The 16,285-nt window shown below is 38.0% G+C and overlaps 1 protein-coding gene across 1 annotated transcript in view; it reads left to right on the top strand.

Annotated features, from left to right (window-relative positions):
* The window catches only part of UST (uronyl 2-sulfotransferase), a 173,858-nt gene that overhangs the window by 50,397 nt on the left and 107,176 nt on the right, over positions 1-16,285 (top strand). The gene's annotated exons all lie outside the window — the stretch shown is intronic.

Below are 16,285 nucleotides of genomic sequence, written 5' to 3'. Positions count from 1 at the left end.
GGGTGTTCAGGATTTTATGGTTTTTAGTGCATGTTCTTGCAAACCTAACAGACTAGACCACTCTGCTTCTCAGTGTCTTGTAACAGCAACACTCTATCTCAAGCATAGATGGGATCAATATTGGGATCATGATAGGTTTTGGAGGGGGAATTAAAGGAAGGCACAGGAAGCTTCCAAAATATGTCAAGTCCAACCTATAGGCTTACTTCAAATAAAAATTGTAAGGTTGACACAAGGGCTGTGCTTCTGAAGAAAGAAATTGTCATGAATGACAGTGGAAAGAATCTACTGACTATTTCTGTGTTGCATCAGAATTTTTTGTGTATTGATCTCTTCATATTGGATACAAAACATTATCTGGAAGTATTATACAAAAAGAACTCTTAATTACATGCTGGGGTTTTTTGAGTGACCTTTATATTCCCAGGAACAAAAAGAACCTTCTGAAGAAAAGTCATTAAAATGAGGCAGCTGGGAACAAACAAGCACATGTGTTTGCTCAAGACTTTGAGAGTAAACAACTACTGAAATTCAAAATATATTAATTAGTAATGGCATAAGGGTTGCACATCTCACTGCAATATTTCAATATGATCACATTCCATGTTTATTTTGCACACAAATTTTTCTAAGGAGCCATTCAAAACTTGGATTATGCTTTTAACATCCCGTGATCTTGACATTCAGCAGTAATGAGTTCATGTAGTTAAATTTTCAGTACTTAAAATAACAAAGCCAAACCACTTAAAAAATGCAGCCCCCCAAACAAAACTTCTGTTAATTGAATTCAGATGTCTGGAGAAAAGTCAATTAAACACAAAAATAGGATGGGATTTTTTTGTTCAGCAAAAAGGATTTATTTTTTTTAGTTTTACTTTCTTTGTTTCTTGTTGTGTGTTTCTTACATGTATTGAAAACTCTCTGGATAGCACGGTATCAAACTTCTGTCAGTATATATTGTCTTGCTTTCCTTTTTTAATGCTTAGTAAAAATACAGGTTGTGGTTACAGCTGTAATTTCTATGTCTAGCTGAAAGCCTGTTTCAAAATAGATGTCAGTGTTTTTACAAGTCTTTGTAAATTGTAAGACTTCAGAAGTAAAATGCTCTGTTGTTCATATGTTCTGCAGTTTTTAGATTACAGAATATAATGTAATTTATAAAAAATTCATTTGAACCTTGTTTTTAACATGACTTGGTGGCAGAAATGATACCACATTATGAAACTATTGTTTTGGGTGGGGAAAGAGGTAAGTAAAAGTGAGTGCATTTAGTTGTAATAGTGCCACAGGAAGCCACAGATATCTAGTAGTTAAAGTATTGGTTACGTTTTCCTCACCATTTTAATGAAAAGTAGTCACCCTTCTTAATTAGTTGTAATGTTACCAACCTGGGAAGGTCAACAAGAGCCAGGAGATCTCTTTTACCCATTCAGGCAGTCATTTGGCAGTGTGATGTGGCATCAGGACTGTTACCAAGGAGTAAAGAAGAAAAATCAATAGCATATATATAAAGTGTCAGTGATAGATGTCAAGGAAAGAAGCTGGAGAAGAGATGCAGGACTCTCTGTTATGTCAGTGGTGGATGAGCAGGCTGCCCTCAGCTTCATCAGGTACTAGTGGAAGACTGGTTTCAGAAAGTAGCAGAAGGGGAGACAAAAACCTCCTGCCTGCAGACCAGTGCCTGACTGGAGGCTGGCATTCATTCTTGCCTCTGCAATAGGCACTCTGGTGGGCAACATGTTTGGAGGTGATTGCAAGCAAAGTATTCTTTATCTTCGGGACACCAAATGGAAAATGTTTTGATCAGATTTCTGGAAGCTTTAGGTGCACAAATGACACCAACTGTCAAGCAGGATATTTGTCTGTGTGTCCGTAACTCTAGCAACCACTGTGTACATGTGTCCCTGTATTATGTGCTTGTTAATGCTATTCAGTGACGTGTGCCTTGGCTTGGCCTACTAGCAAGGGTTCTTGCTCTGAAGAACCTCCCTTAGACTAATTACTACCCTGGCTGCCTGTGTGGCTGTGGCAAAGTCACTGTGGCTGTAGGCCTAAGACTTACTGTAGGACCACAGTGCCTCCTTGTGAGGCAGAGATTCCTGCCAGGTGCCTGCAGGTGAGGGGAATGCCTAAGTTTTCGATGGTGGCCTTACACAAGGGTCCCTTATAGCCAGGCTTGCAAAGTGCTGCTCTGGGATTGCCATCAGGGCCCTGCAGGGTTTAGCTGGCACAGGAGCCAGTGGGGAAGCTGCTGCAGGCCCTTTGGAGTAGATAGGATAGCTCAACTCAGCTGGGGACTTCTGAGTCGAGTACTGTGGAAGTTGAAATGCTGATGGGACTGTAAGGCTGAATCTGATGCCCACTGGCTTCCATTGTACACTTGCTGTGACTTGTGGCAAGAGGCTGTCAGAAGGTTTAGTTTGGTTTGTATCACAGTTGAAGTGTATTTGTAGTGCCTGAGTGAAAGCTGCCATTCTTAAATGCTGTGTGGTTGGGGACTTTTCTTGATAGTTACAGCATTAAACAGTGTTCTTAACAGCTGAAGAAGGTGCAGAATTGTCATGATTAAAATGTTGATAGGAAATGTAAACATATGATGGAGTATACTGGAAGAGCAATTGAGGTAGCCTTCTGTTTAATTTGGCAAAATCTTAAATGTTTCATTGAGTGAAAGTGAGTTATTCAGCTCATTTTGAATATTTTTGTCCTCTGTATTGTTTTCCCCTGTTGTTGGTGATAATGTTTCATAGAAACTTGATTTTCTTTACTTTGTTTAAATTGCAGTCTCCATTAGCACATATTCTTTATTGATGAGAATAATAGTAATAAGTATAATACTTTTCATATATCATGGTGCTAAGCTGTAATGGCATAAGTACAGGTTAAGGAAGATGCCTATGAAGGTTCAGTAGTCTGGTCTTGTGCAAGGTCTGCTTTAATGCTTAGAAAGCGGAGAGATAACATTTTGATTATATTTGCAGATAATTCTGAAGTAGATACTGTTAAAAGCCAGTAAGGGCAGAGATACATTTCAGAACAATCCAGAAAAATTAAGTTAACAGTAAATGATAACAGCTCAGTTGTGTAAAATATGGAACTGGCATAAATGCAGAAAAATAGCTAGAATGCCAGAATTGCATAATGATCTGAGTGCTAAATAGCATACTAACAATGGAAGTCAAGTCAAAAACATGTTGCATGCCAGATTGCAAAGAAATAAGAAAAGTCTGTAAGTCGTCTGCTTGAAGACAACATTGTGTTCAATGTGAAGATATTCTTCCATTTGTAATGGCAGAAGTTTTATAGTCACTGAAGACCTTGTAACTGAGTTTGTGACATTTCTATATGGCTTTTATGAGTTTCCTGAAAAGTGTGAACTGCCTTTACATACTTCTTTACTGAAAACTAATTTTGAAACTGTAAAATGTAAAATTTGTCCATGATCGTTTTAACAGAAACTATAGCTCCTCCATGGTATTGGTCAGTGGCTAGCAGGAGTAAAATTGCTTTCTCCTTTGTGATCTTAAAGTGACTAAGTTATTCCTAGATCTTAGTTATACTATGAAATCATATTCCCCAACCTAGCCTAACTACTAATGACGTACATGGCTGTCCTATCCTGTCTGGGCAAAGCCATTGCTGCCTAGCAATGCCATGTAAAGTAGTACGTTCAAGTTAAAGCTCTTGAAGCTTCAGAGTCACTTTCTATGTGCATGTTATGTACTCATGCATGAATGAGGACTTTGGAAAGAGTGCCTTCACTGTCATATTTTTGTGTTAATAGCATCAGAATATTGCAAGGAAAGTGAAGTATCAGAAACATCCACCTTACAACAGCTTAGATCCATGAAGGAAATCCCTCTTTCCTTCAGAGAAGAAAGTATTCTGTGTAACCAAAACTTAAATAGTTGAAAGTTTCCACTGACATCAGCACCAGCTTCCAGCAGAAATTATTTTAAAAGTCAGTTTGCATTCTGATGACCTACGTGTCTTTCCTGCAGAATGGGTCACAAGTCCCTAAGTAAATGGTGGGTTTGGTTTGTGGTTTTGTTGTTTGTTTTTTCTTGTAGCTTGAGCACCATTATCTAATGTGATAATGCAACCTATTTGCCTCTTGTGCGTCATCTGCCTTAGCCGCAGCAGTGGTACCAATATTGGTCAATGTATTGGGTCCACTCTGTTGAATATGCAGGTTGGAGAAGCAACTTCAGATGTCCAAAATCTCCTTAACAACTATTCACCTTACTAGTGTTTATTTTCAAGTTATTTTTTGGTAAAAGATGAGAGTGATCCAGTGTTTCAGTCCGTATTTCCTGTTACTGGACCACTCAGCCCTTTTTCTGTTTTGGCTTCCACAGTAACTTTGAATGTGTTTATACTCAAATATATTCAAATTATGTGTCCACAGAAGCTGGTGAAGGGTCTAAAGAAGAAATCTTATGAGGAGCATTTGAGGGAACTGGAGTTGTTTAGACTGCGGAGAAGGAGGCTGAGGGGAGACCTTATTACTCTCTACTACTACCTGAAATGAGGTTCTAGCAAGGTCTCTCTTCCCAAATGACAAGCAATAGGACAAGAGGAAATGGCCTCGGTTGCACCAGGGGAGATTTAGGTTGGATACTAAGAGAAAAATTCTTCACCAAAAGGGCTGTCAATCACTGGAAAGGGCTGCCCAGGGAAGTGGTAGAGTCACCATCCCTGGAGGTATTTAAAACAGTGTGGATGTGGCATTTAGGGCGTAGTAGCAGATTTGGCAGTGTTAGATCTGTCATTGGACTTGATGATCGTAAAGATCTTTTCCAACCTAAATAATTCTGTGACTTGATGATTCCACAGTCTAAACCAAGGCTTGTAATTCCTGGGAGCTCTGGGTGTTGACAGTTGTGAACATTGTCTCTCAGAATCTGTAAATGTTTAACTTAAAGTGCGCTGCTGTTGCTGGTAGCACTCCTGGATTCAGTAGTGATGACGAAAGAGCCTCTTGAAGTAAGGCTGACACGTTCCATAGGATCTGAACTTTTCTTTGGGTTTGGGTACCTGCCCAGAGTGGCCCAGAAGGCTGCAGTGTAGGTCTGAGACTTTGCAATGTCAGTGACAAGGTGCTGATATGCATGTTTCTGTTTGGTTTTAGTTCTCCTGGGGAATTCGTAAGGGGGGACTTCTGTTAGTTAATGGCTTTCAGCCGTGGTACTTAGCATTCAGCAAATGCCATGAGAATACATGCTGAAAATGTGTCCTGTCATCTAGCTGCATTATAAAAAGGGGAGAATATCATCAGAGCTGTGGTTTGTTGAGTGCTAGAAAGAAGCAGAAGGCCCTGAAATATATTTTTTGACTGAAGGTGGCAGAAGAGAGGGTATGCTGAGCCTGCTGGCATCCTTCCCAGCCCAAGCAGAAATGTAGTAGCTTAATACGACATGATAAGTCAAGTGCAATGTTGTTTTTCTTCCCGTGGAGATCTATGATTCTATTACAATAAAGACACACTTCTAAAGTAGTAGGTAAGGGAAAAAAGAGAGAAGCAACAAAGAAACCAAAATCAAAAAGGATATATGAGGACAAAACTGACCTTCCTGTTTCTGCTGTTGAGCTTTAGGCTTTCTTCAGTTTTGAGTGGGGAGAGTGGGATTATGTGCACTGGTTTCCTGCTGTGATTCATGTGCCAGGCCATTTGTTTTAGAAACAAAACAAAAGCAACCCAGCTACCCTGGTTTCAACTCAAAGTTGCATGTGAGAGTTTTCATCTTGCTATAAAATTTTGTAGTTTTACATAAGCCTCGTATAGCTGCCTGTGCAAAATTCTGTTTGTGCTCATTCCCTGCATGTTCCAGCTGACACCACCATACTTATGCCTCTTACTTTAATTTCCATGAACTAAAATGGCCACATATTTCAGGTTACCTCTGTAACGGTTCTTGTGAAATGTGTCAATTAATTTGGATTTTAAGATGACTACGAAAGAAATGCTGTTAGAGTTGTTTGAAGTGACACTGTTTCGTCTTACTTTAAGGAGGGATTGTGAAGAGAGGAGGAAAACTGCCTGGCATGGGAGTAGGAGTTCTGGGCCCAACTGAGTCATTTGAAGCACTTTATTGCTTGTGCCTTGGCTGTGAACTCACATTTCAGCCTGAGTAAATACACTGCTGGCTTCTGAAGTACAAATATGGGTAATCCCAGTTCCATATGATTTTAGTCAAGGTTTCTACATCAGTCTTACCTTCTTAAGGTCTCGTTTTCAACTTCTTAATTTTCAACAGTTTTAGATGATGTATTTTCATTGCCAGAAGTCTCTGTCTCAGAATGCTCTTTTTTTTTTTTTTCTTAACTCTTTGTTTTAATTTTAGTAAAAAACCAAAGTACTATTGTTGGGAAGGCAGCGGGGAAATTACTTTGTTTCTTAGTGTTTGTCAAAAATAAGTTCTAGAGGGTTTGCCACTGATAAATAATGTAATACAGTGGAAACTGCTGTGGGAAACAAGAAGAAAACAGTGGAGACCTCTTAAATTGCTTGTGTGAAGTTGCAGCAGAGAGGAGGTATTTTCACAGCTGTATTTTGTTTAGAGTTAGGGGAGCTGAGGAGCAGACACTTTGGCTGACCATAGCAAGAGAGCTGCTGATAGCAAATCCATAGGATGTCAAGACCTGGAACAAAATGACTTGTGGTAGGAAGTCTGAGATGAATTTAGAAGAAAATAACACTGCAAAAGTCCCTCAAAGCCTACAGCATTGTCAGGCCAAACACATGAGCAATCTGCTACAACAGCTGCTGAGAGGTTATTTCACATTCATGGCAGGGTAGCAAACTGACCATGCCTGATGGCTGTGGCAGTGCAATTCAGTTGAATGCGCTCCTTTAGCGTGTTAGGGCCACATTCAGATACAAATTTGCTGTTGTCATTGTACTGGTTTTTTTGGTGGTGTTTGAAATAAAATCCCTTTCCTACAAGAGTCCAAGCAAAAGAGAGTACAGTATTCATCTGCAAGTACCCTTTGTCTTTGGATCAGAGGTCATTACCCATCCACAGAAGTTTTAAAATCCCATGAATAACTAATACCAGTACTGCAGGCCCCATCCACAAAGTTGTCTTTTATGATTTTTTAACACTGCAGACCATTATTTTTGTGTCTGGAGATGCTGGGTTCCTTAATATTTAGGTACCTGGCTTCACAAAAATCTCAGCATTTATCCTCTGAAAATGGTCTTTTTCAAGACATAAGGTATCCGGTCTGTTAGATGAACTTATAAGTGTTAAAAACACCAAAACAAAACCAGAACAAAACAAATGCACGAAACCCCCCAGACAAACAAGACCCCAAACAACAAAATAAAACACACCCTCACATGAGCAGCAAACACCTCAATATATGAAATGAGATTTTTGCTTCTGTGGTGCTTGTGTGAACATGTCTCTGTTGTTCATCTCCTGAGTAAAGGCTGCCAGTCATGCTAAGTGGGGCTCACTTAAGAGAAGTTAGTTTTGCAGTATGTTACTGACTGGGGAACTCAATAATTTACCTTCAGAATTACAGTACTTAGGAGAACCTCTCCTGTAAAGGGAATGAAATCCCACATGAAGAAAGACAAAGCCATAAGAAAATTCATGAGTGAGATCTGGATGATCTAGAATGTTTTTACTTAAGGAAATACACAGTATGTAAGAATAAACTGAACTATAATTGTATGTAACTTAGTATTTAAGCTTCTAATACACAGAAAACCACAACTCTGTAAGCTTTCTAGTGGGGAGAAGATACTTCTTATGTATTGCATTTGTGCAAGATGATCTGTTTGTTTCTTTCCTTGGGTATAAGAAATGTTTAGTAGTTAGCAAGTGCTGCTGTTGGCAGTTAGTTAACATTAAATGATAGCTTGTCTTAACTTCTTAACTCTAGAGGAAGCTTTCTTTCAAGCTTTCTTTTAAGTAAAATACTAAATGTTCTCTAGATTAGACCTAGAGTCATCTTTCTGAGAAATGTAGAGTCTAATACAGAATTAAGGATGAAAAATTTATTTTTTCACATATCTTGATTTCAGTATGCTGCAATTTCTTTACTCTCTATTTCAGCCAAGTTCAATGGAAATTTGTAGAAATGAAATACTGTCACTGAAAAGAGAGGTAGTGGAGTACCCATCTCTGGAGTCATTCAAAACCCATCTGGGTGCAGTCCTGTGCAATCTACTCTAGGTGAAACTGCTCTTGAGGGGTGGACTAGATGATCTGCAGAGTTCCCTTCCAGCCCCTATCGTTCTTTGAGTCTCTGAAATTACCTTGTGAAGTGCTGTAGAATGTTCTGCCTGCTCTGTGATTAGAACAAAAATCCTATTCTCACTTTCTTGGCAAGACTTTAACAGCATTGCCATAAAGCTTTGACATTTAAAAAAGCATTATTGCTCTTACATGTCCTAAAAATAATACACCACCTAGTAATATAGTGCAATCATGCTTTTAAGTTACGCTGTCCTGTAGTGTGTGCCAATATGGATACTTAGAACTTTTTAAAACAACTGATTTCATTTTGGAGTCTCACAGCCATTCAAGCAAAGCGGAAATTGTTGCTGATACTCATTTATAAAGCTATATGTAGATACAGTAACAGAAAGTCTTTTAATACATGTGTACACTGAAAAGCTCAATTTAGAGAATAACCACACTATTGTGATAGTCTACATGACATAGATGATTTTCATGTATTTTAAGCTATCTCTTGTAAGAAGCATGGTCTGCAGGAGGGCTGGTGACTGGTAGTTAGAGACCTATTAAGCTACCACATCTTATTGGTGACATCCCGATGTGGTTCTCCAAGCTAAATGAGCCACAGGAAAACGATATAAAAAGAAAGAGCATGCCTAGGTAATTGTTACCAGTCCTAAATGTTTGCATACTGGAGTTCGTAAGTGCGGTCAAAGCACCCGAGGGCAGACCTAAATAAACAGTTATCCAAGTGAATCAAAATGCATTTTAGACCCTCTCAGTACTTTCAAGTTGAACTCTGTGCAAGTTAGGTTAGTGTTATGTGTGGACAGGTAGGGAGCTGGAAAGAAATAATGACAATTTGAAGAGTTCTGTTGTGAGTCGATGAAACTTGGACTGATTGCATTGCATGGTTGAAGTTACCTTTTTAATGTTATTTCAGAATCTCATTACTGACATTTTTGAGACACTGGTTGAGTTGCTGGAGGGGTTAAGACTGCAAGAATTAATCAGTACATCTGAAGACTCTTCATGTGCCTGTTGTCTTCCAAATGGTTTCACTTAAACTTTTGAAAATTGAAAGCATACTAAATGTTTGATTATCCATAGTGAAATCTTTGCTTTTTGCAATCTGGCAAAACCCATCAATTCTTATTTATATTTACTGTTGGATATGCTTATGAGTTGAAGAAAGTCACAAGGGTTGTGTCTTTCATACAGGTAAGCTTTGTGTATGTGTTGTGGGTCTTAGACTTCAGTTACAAGGGCAGCATTAGATTTTGAAGAGCAAAAGTTTTTATAACAATGCATTCAATTGCTTTTTTCATAGGACATCCTACAGAATATTTATAAATCAATCTTACAAATAATAAGTTCATACAAAAATGGTATGAATCTTGTTTAAGATCATGAGAAGTGAGGCCAGAAAAGTCATTTTTCTAGAAATCATGATGTTTGTGCTGGGCACTTGCAGTGCTTTATAGAAGAGTAAAATTTTTTCAGAATTATGCATTTCAGGTATTGAAATTACTCTTTTACCAGTAAAGGTGGAAATTGGACATAGAAGATATGTATTGCAAGGGGTTGGGGTTAATCCTATCCTTTTACAGTTGCAGGAGATGAAAGGGTGCTGAAATGAAAAGGCAGGTTTAAGCCAAGGCCAGAGCTCTATGGTGGCTGCTAAATCTTACTCCTTATTTTTAAACATGCAGTTTCTATATAGAAATTCCTAAACTACAAACACACTTGCACTGAGAAGTCGTCTTGTCACTCAGATGCATCTATTTGAGGCAGAGGTAGAAAGGAGTTAAAATGTCATCATGAACGGAAGCCAGCAGTTGGATAGTGTAAAACTTGAATAGTTTGGCCAAAGTAGTAATGGAAAGTATTTGTATTAAATCGTCTTGAAGTCTAGAAAACCATCTGAAGCTTCAGTATTTTTTGTAACAGATATTAATAAAGCTTTATGCTAATGTGTCATAAAGAAGATAGAGCTCATTTAGGTACAGATGTTCCTTATCTGACCTACTTGTATATTCTGTTCTGCAGTTACAGGCTTCTTGAAAGACCTTGGCAAGAAATACTACTTCAAATTTTGTGCCTGTTAAACCTTTTGAGGATGGGAAGCTAATGGTTAAACAATCTGTATTGTTTTTCAAATTGTATCTTCAGAGGAGAAAGCAATACAAAGACAGCCACTTCTTACATCTTGCTTATATAATTCTTGGGAAGAATTTTACAGTGATTCTTTTGTGGCACAACAAGGATGGTAGATTGGAAGAAAGGGAGACAGACTTGTAAAAAAGGCTCTTTTAAAAATTTCAGTCATATTTTTTGAGATCAGATAGAGAACCTGAACTGTGAAGAAAGTGGAAAATCATAGCAACGTATAACTCAGTGCTGCAGGCTACTTCATATGGGAGGTCCATTATCCTAAATGCAGCTGCCTCTGTAAAGAAGTGTGACAAAATCCTAGCAACCGTATGACTCAAGATGTTGTGATAAGCGCAGGCAAAGAAAACTTTGGCTTTAGCACACACACAAAAAGTAATTCTTTAGAGCTTTATGTGACCAGTTGTCTGTGAATTGTATTCATTTCTTCTCCACTAGGAAGGTGCTGCTGGGTTCAGATCAAGGTCCCAGGCAGCTTCTCAGAAATACGCCTCCAGGGACAGGAACTTCAACAAATATCCAACAAACAATCCATTCTGGAGAGCATTTGCCGTGTAGTACTTAATAATACTAATAATAGTAATAAAAATCTTCCTCAGATAACTGATGACTTGCCAGCTGGGTGTTTTTCAAAATTTATTGGCTTACTATTTTCCAAGATTGCCTGTATAGGGAGAAAAGAGCTGTATCTGAAACTACCTGCATAAATGCAATGGACAGGAATAAAACTTGCAAGTTGGTCTAAGTTTAAATAATAAAATCCTTTTCTCTGGAGAAACGTCATGCAAAAGTGCAGAACTGATACCTTTTATTTTGATGTAATAGGAGACTCTTGAGACTGGGATCATCTGAGAAGATGTCTGGTCAGATACAGATTCCCTGGAGTTTGTAGCCTGAATAGCAGAGTGAAGTGAGACTTAGAGGCTTCACATGTGACAAGGTCTTCATTGAAGATTCATCATTATGTCCTTTGTCCAGCCCTCAACCTCTCCTTTAAATTGTCGTCACTTTGGTAAGGAGAGCCTCATTGAGAGAGAAGGTTATCTGTGGAGTTGAAATCCTGTACTTCAGATGTGCCCAGAGAGGTGTCCTGCTTTTCCTGTGATGCTCTCTGTGCAGGGGAGTATTCTTAGTATTTGTTTTCATAAAAATATTTTTCTTTATTGAGATTATTTCTCTGATGTGTATTCTGCATTGGTTTAGAACTTAACATTACCCAAACCCTTTGTATCTCTATTCCAGTGGTACTTTTACATATCTATTACATATATAGAATTAGCAGTAAGCTTTCAAAAACTGTGCTTATGTGTGCCACTTTCTTTCTTAATTGTGTTAGACATATGAAACTGCTAGGTAAACAAAGATAAATCATGTCTGAATTAATTTTCCAGAGTTAGGTTCACTGGGTGATAAAGTCAAATAGGTATTTTTATCATGTTCTAGCTTCTTTGCTTCATTGCATTCAGTGATGTAGTGAATTAAGTGTATGGATTTGATGTTGCAGGTTTTATGGTATTTATTCTAAACATGAGGAATAACCAACATATTTTGAAAGGCATGAAAAGAAGCAGAGTAATTAATTGTGAAATGTTTTTTTAAAAAGTGACACTTTCTCTAAACTTTATTTTAATGATGAAAATTTTGACAGCATTTGTCATGCACAGAGGAAACCAGTTGTGGGTACAGAGCCTTTTGCATACGATGGAAGAAATTGCAGTGAGTGACTTTGTATTCCATTGCAGACCAGTCAGGTCTATGTTTATTTTCTTTGTGTACCTCTGAAACAAAGTTTCCTCTGCTAAACCTGGTATGGCTATGCTGACCTCAGCAATAGGAGAGTTTTCGTCTTAAGCTAGATTTGAGCTGGGCAATTTCAGACTGCTAAACTTCTAGTTTTCAAGTTGTAGTCCTGAGTGCCCTTCCTGCCTTTGGACCACAGATGGTTCTGTGGCATGATGACTAAGAACATCTTATTACTTCAGATGTGTAAAAACCTATGAAATTTCTAAGGCTATCTGCTACTCCAGTGGGAGGAAAAAAAAAACAACCACCACCACCAAAAAACAAGAGAAAGACACCTGTAAAATGCAGGAGGCTAACAATAAACTGCAGAAACTACTCCCAGTGTGTTATGTCTGGCAGACCTGTGTGGCTGGAGTGTGTGCTGCCAGCCATGGGCATTCTGTTTGAGTTAACACTCCTACTGGTGGAGCCTCCCTTGTGTTTTCTGTAGTGGGATATTTTTCATTGTGGAAAGAAAAGAGCAAGAAAATGAAGAAAAGAGGTAATTGATGCTATAACTGATTGTGACTGCGGATGGATTTTTCAGATTCTTGCTTAAAATGATTTTTTGTCTATAAGCAGAGCAGAACTGATGCTCTTCAGATTACTCACTGGCACTTGAGTTTATTTTGAAGGTGCAGTTCTAAATGATTAGGGGTGGTTGGTAGGGAAATAGTTCCTCAAAGTCTTTATTTCTATCCCAGAAGACGTCACAACTGTTAAACTGTTCCTTTCCTTTAGGCATCAGATGATCTAAGGGATGGCATGCCAGTAAAGGTTGTACTGGTGCCTCGACGATTGAGACAGTGACCAAGGGAAGAGGAGAAAACTGAATTTTCACAAGACATACTAAATTTGGCAGTAGCCAGATCACAGCTCTCTCAGAGTGCTGCTTGTGATTCTCATTGAGGGAAAACCCTATTCCAGGAAAACAGTCAAAACTCCACATTTTCCATGTGACTTTCCCTCTTCATCTCTACTCAGTTCTTTCCACATGATCTCTAAATTGTTCAAATGGAGTGATCCTAATTCAATTGCTATCAGTCTTCAGTTCATATATAAGCCTCTTCCTGTAAAGGTTTTTCTGGGAGTTCAGTTATTCTTGTTTTCCATGGTCTTGAACTGGACGTAGTAATATTTGTCCTTAATCTTGATGACTGATCATCTTTCTTTGTATAAACTGGGCTTGTTTCATGCAAAAACCCCCACACTTCAGTGATTCCAAGAAAAAGGGAACATAACCACAAAGTTTCCCTAAAGGTTTGCATACAGCTGATTCACTTAACCTCAGAGATAATAAATCATGGAAAAATTTGGACTACTTCCACATATTCAGCATGTTCTGTAATAAAGTTGATATTTTTTTTTCTGACAAGAGGCTGAAGGAGGCTGTGTTTAGTCATCTGAAGTGTGCTGTTGAGCATGTTTGTGTTTTGAGGCTTGATTATTTTCTGACATGTTTGTAATGCCTTAGGCTTTCACACTATTATAGGAAAGCAGAATATAAGGCAGAAAGTTTTCATTTGTAAAGAACAAATAACTCCTCGCCAGGAAAAAAAATAATAAATCTGGAAGTGTCTTATTGGGCCACAGACAAGAGCAATTGTGTCTTTAGTAAAGCTTTATTAAAGGACTTCATAGAGGTCATACTAATAATTCAATGACATAGGTTCCTTCTGGGCAATGGAGTTGATCCTTAATGAGGAAAGATGACCTCCTCTTCTGTCGCTTTATCATTTATACCACTTAGTGATGTCAAACACATGCTGTCTGTGACAGAGCAGATAAAAGCTGCATAATAATGTTATCCATTTTAGACGAGCTTGCTGTATTTATGTAGTTACAGCAAACACTTGTGATTATGAACAGTGGTTTCAGTGTTTATGCTGTTCATTCCTGCATCTCTGAATTTTACTGTTCAGCTCTCCTTTTTGTACTCCTTTGTCACCCCTTAGTAGACAGTAATTCAGAGATTGGTTTTACCTTGGTATATCTCCATTGTTGCCATATCTATAGTACTGAAATTTTGTAACTAAGTTAGTCTGTGTTCTCTGAAAAGTGCCATACATGTTAAAGTGGCATCCTGTCTGAAGCTCATAAAATTTATTAATGCCTACCCCAGGAGTCTTGCTTAATAAGGTTTTCATGGTCTCTTCTCTTGTATTAGAAAGATAATATCTTCTGTGCAGGTTTTCTGCAGAAATATTCTGAGTGGGGTGCACATTTTCCAGGATATTTCTGCGTGCATTAAGGCTCCTGTAGCGTGATCCTGGTTTTGCAAGCAAACTTGAAGAAAGCCCGATCCTATGATCATTACTGAAAGCTACGTGTAGGGCTTTGTGGGGTTAAGGAATTGGCCTGCAGGCGCCAGAGTCTGCTACTCCACTCCATGGAAGCTGAATTCAGTGAGTTATTTTAGTGATTTTACTTAGGGTATAGTATGAATCACGTGGCAAAAGGTTTTCCTTTTATTACTGAAAACAAATACTTGTTTTAAAACTTAACCCAAAAGAATTCAGGCTGTTGAATTGATGTGGCATGCTGTGGATGCTGAGATGGGCTCTGGTTCATATGCCTGAGGAGGAGAAGTAGGAGATCTGGCAGGGGAAGGGAGCGACCTCAGCACCTGGCATTTGGGGCAGTGTAAGGGAGTGGGGAATGTCTGCAGCTTTCCTTCTTTGGCTCTTCATTTGTAATTCATTCTGACTAGGTTTCAAACCAGCACTCTCAATTTCCTTGATGCCTGGAAATTAGTCAGTTGCAAGAAACTGCCCTGAAAAAGACCTTTATGAAATGGGCCAAAATTGTACTATCACCTTTTAAGTGGACACAGTAGTAACTAGACTGTGCTGTAAAAAACCCTAATATTCTGACAACAAAATTCAAACTTACAGAATTCCATACAAAGACAGGGATGTTTTGATGTAATTGTAATGATTAAAAAATTACAAAGGAAGGAAAATGTGGTATGCAGGCTAAGAACATAGATTGCTGATACAGAAAGATGAAATTGGTTTTTTGCTCTAAAGAATATCTCAAAAAAGGTATCTATAACACAGCTTAGACATTCTTGATGCTGCCCTGTGAGATGCTGTGTAAACTATGATCTGTTTTCTCAAGAGAAGTCAGTAATTCAGATCCTTCTTTATAGCAAAATGGACTGTGATAGGTGATTGCTAAAGATACAGTTAATAGAGACGTAGTTAATATTCTTTTTATTTATGTAATTATAAACTACTTATTTAGGAGTGATGAGGAAAAATATTTTTAATATTAAATATTTTTAAGATTTAAAAATATTTTTAACAAATTAGTTTTCATAGAGTGTTTATGACATTTCTAATGTTTTTTAACTTATTTAGACAACAGAATTACTTTTTAGCAAACATTACTTGTTTTAGTGTGGATCAAAATGAAGCAATTTTCCTGACACAATGAAAAAAAAATAAGAGAGTTACTTTTAACAACAGGAGCAGTCTTTCATCTGACTTTATAACAAAGAGAAGGAAGTTGCTGTGAATTACAGAGTAACAGCCTGATCTTAAAGGAAAGTTAAATCTTAAATGAGTTTGGAAGGAGAGGCACTAAAAGAGCTTTCCATGCTCCCTTTCCAAGTGTATGTAACTCAGGTGTTTCCTGAAATGTTTATTTTCAAGTCCATCTCACTGTGTATAGAGTAGCTACTTTATTGTAAAGCCATACACAATTCTGTTAGCAGGCTGGGAACAGAATTGCTTCACTCACACATAGAACCAGAGGCATGGATAATAGAAATTATCCTGAATATAGGAAATCGGCAACATTATCCATGGCATTAGATTAGTCAGCTGGGTTGTTCAAATGATGGGAATTTGTGTCAAATGTATAGAAAGATGAGTTTCTGGTATGTTTCAGAAGGTGAATCATCATTTCACGTAACCATCTCAAAGTTAATTCTTGAGTCTTTTGTAGTTGTGTACCCTAATCTACATACATTTGTAAAAGAACTAGTTTTTGGGTATTACATTTGGGTGAGTTTGAAGTCTTTCGACTCAAGTTTTTATAGCTTCACAACCTATGCTAGAAAAGCATAAAAAAAACAGAAGGCAAAATAGTTCTGCAAACTAATCCTAACTACATGGAAATTCATCTCACTCACA

Source organism: Indicator indicator, chromosome 2, assembly GCF_027791375.1.
Source record: "Indicator indicator isolate 239-I01 chromosome 2, UM_Iind_1.1, whole genome shotgun sequence".
Lineage (NCBI taxonomy): Eukaryota > Metazoa > Chordata > Aves > Piciformes > Indicatoridae > Indicator > Indicator indicator.
This window is presented reverse-complemented; position numbering and strand designations above follow the sequence as displayed.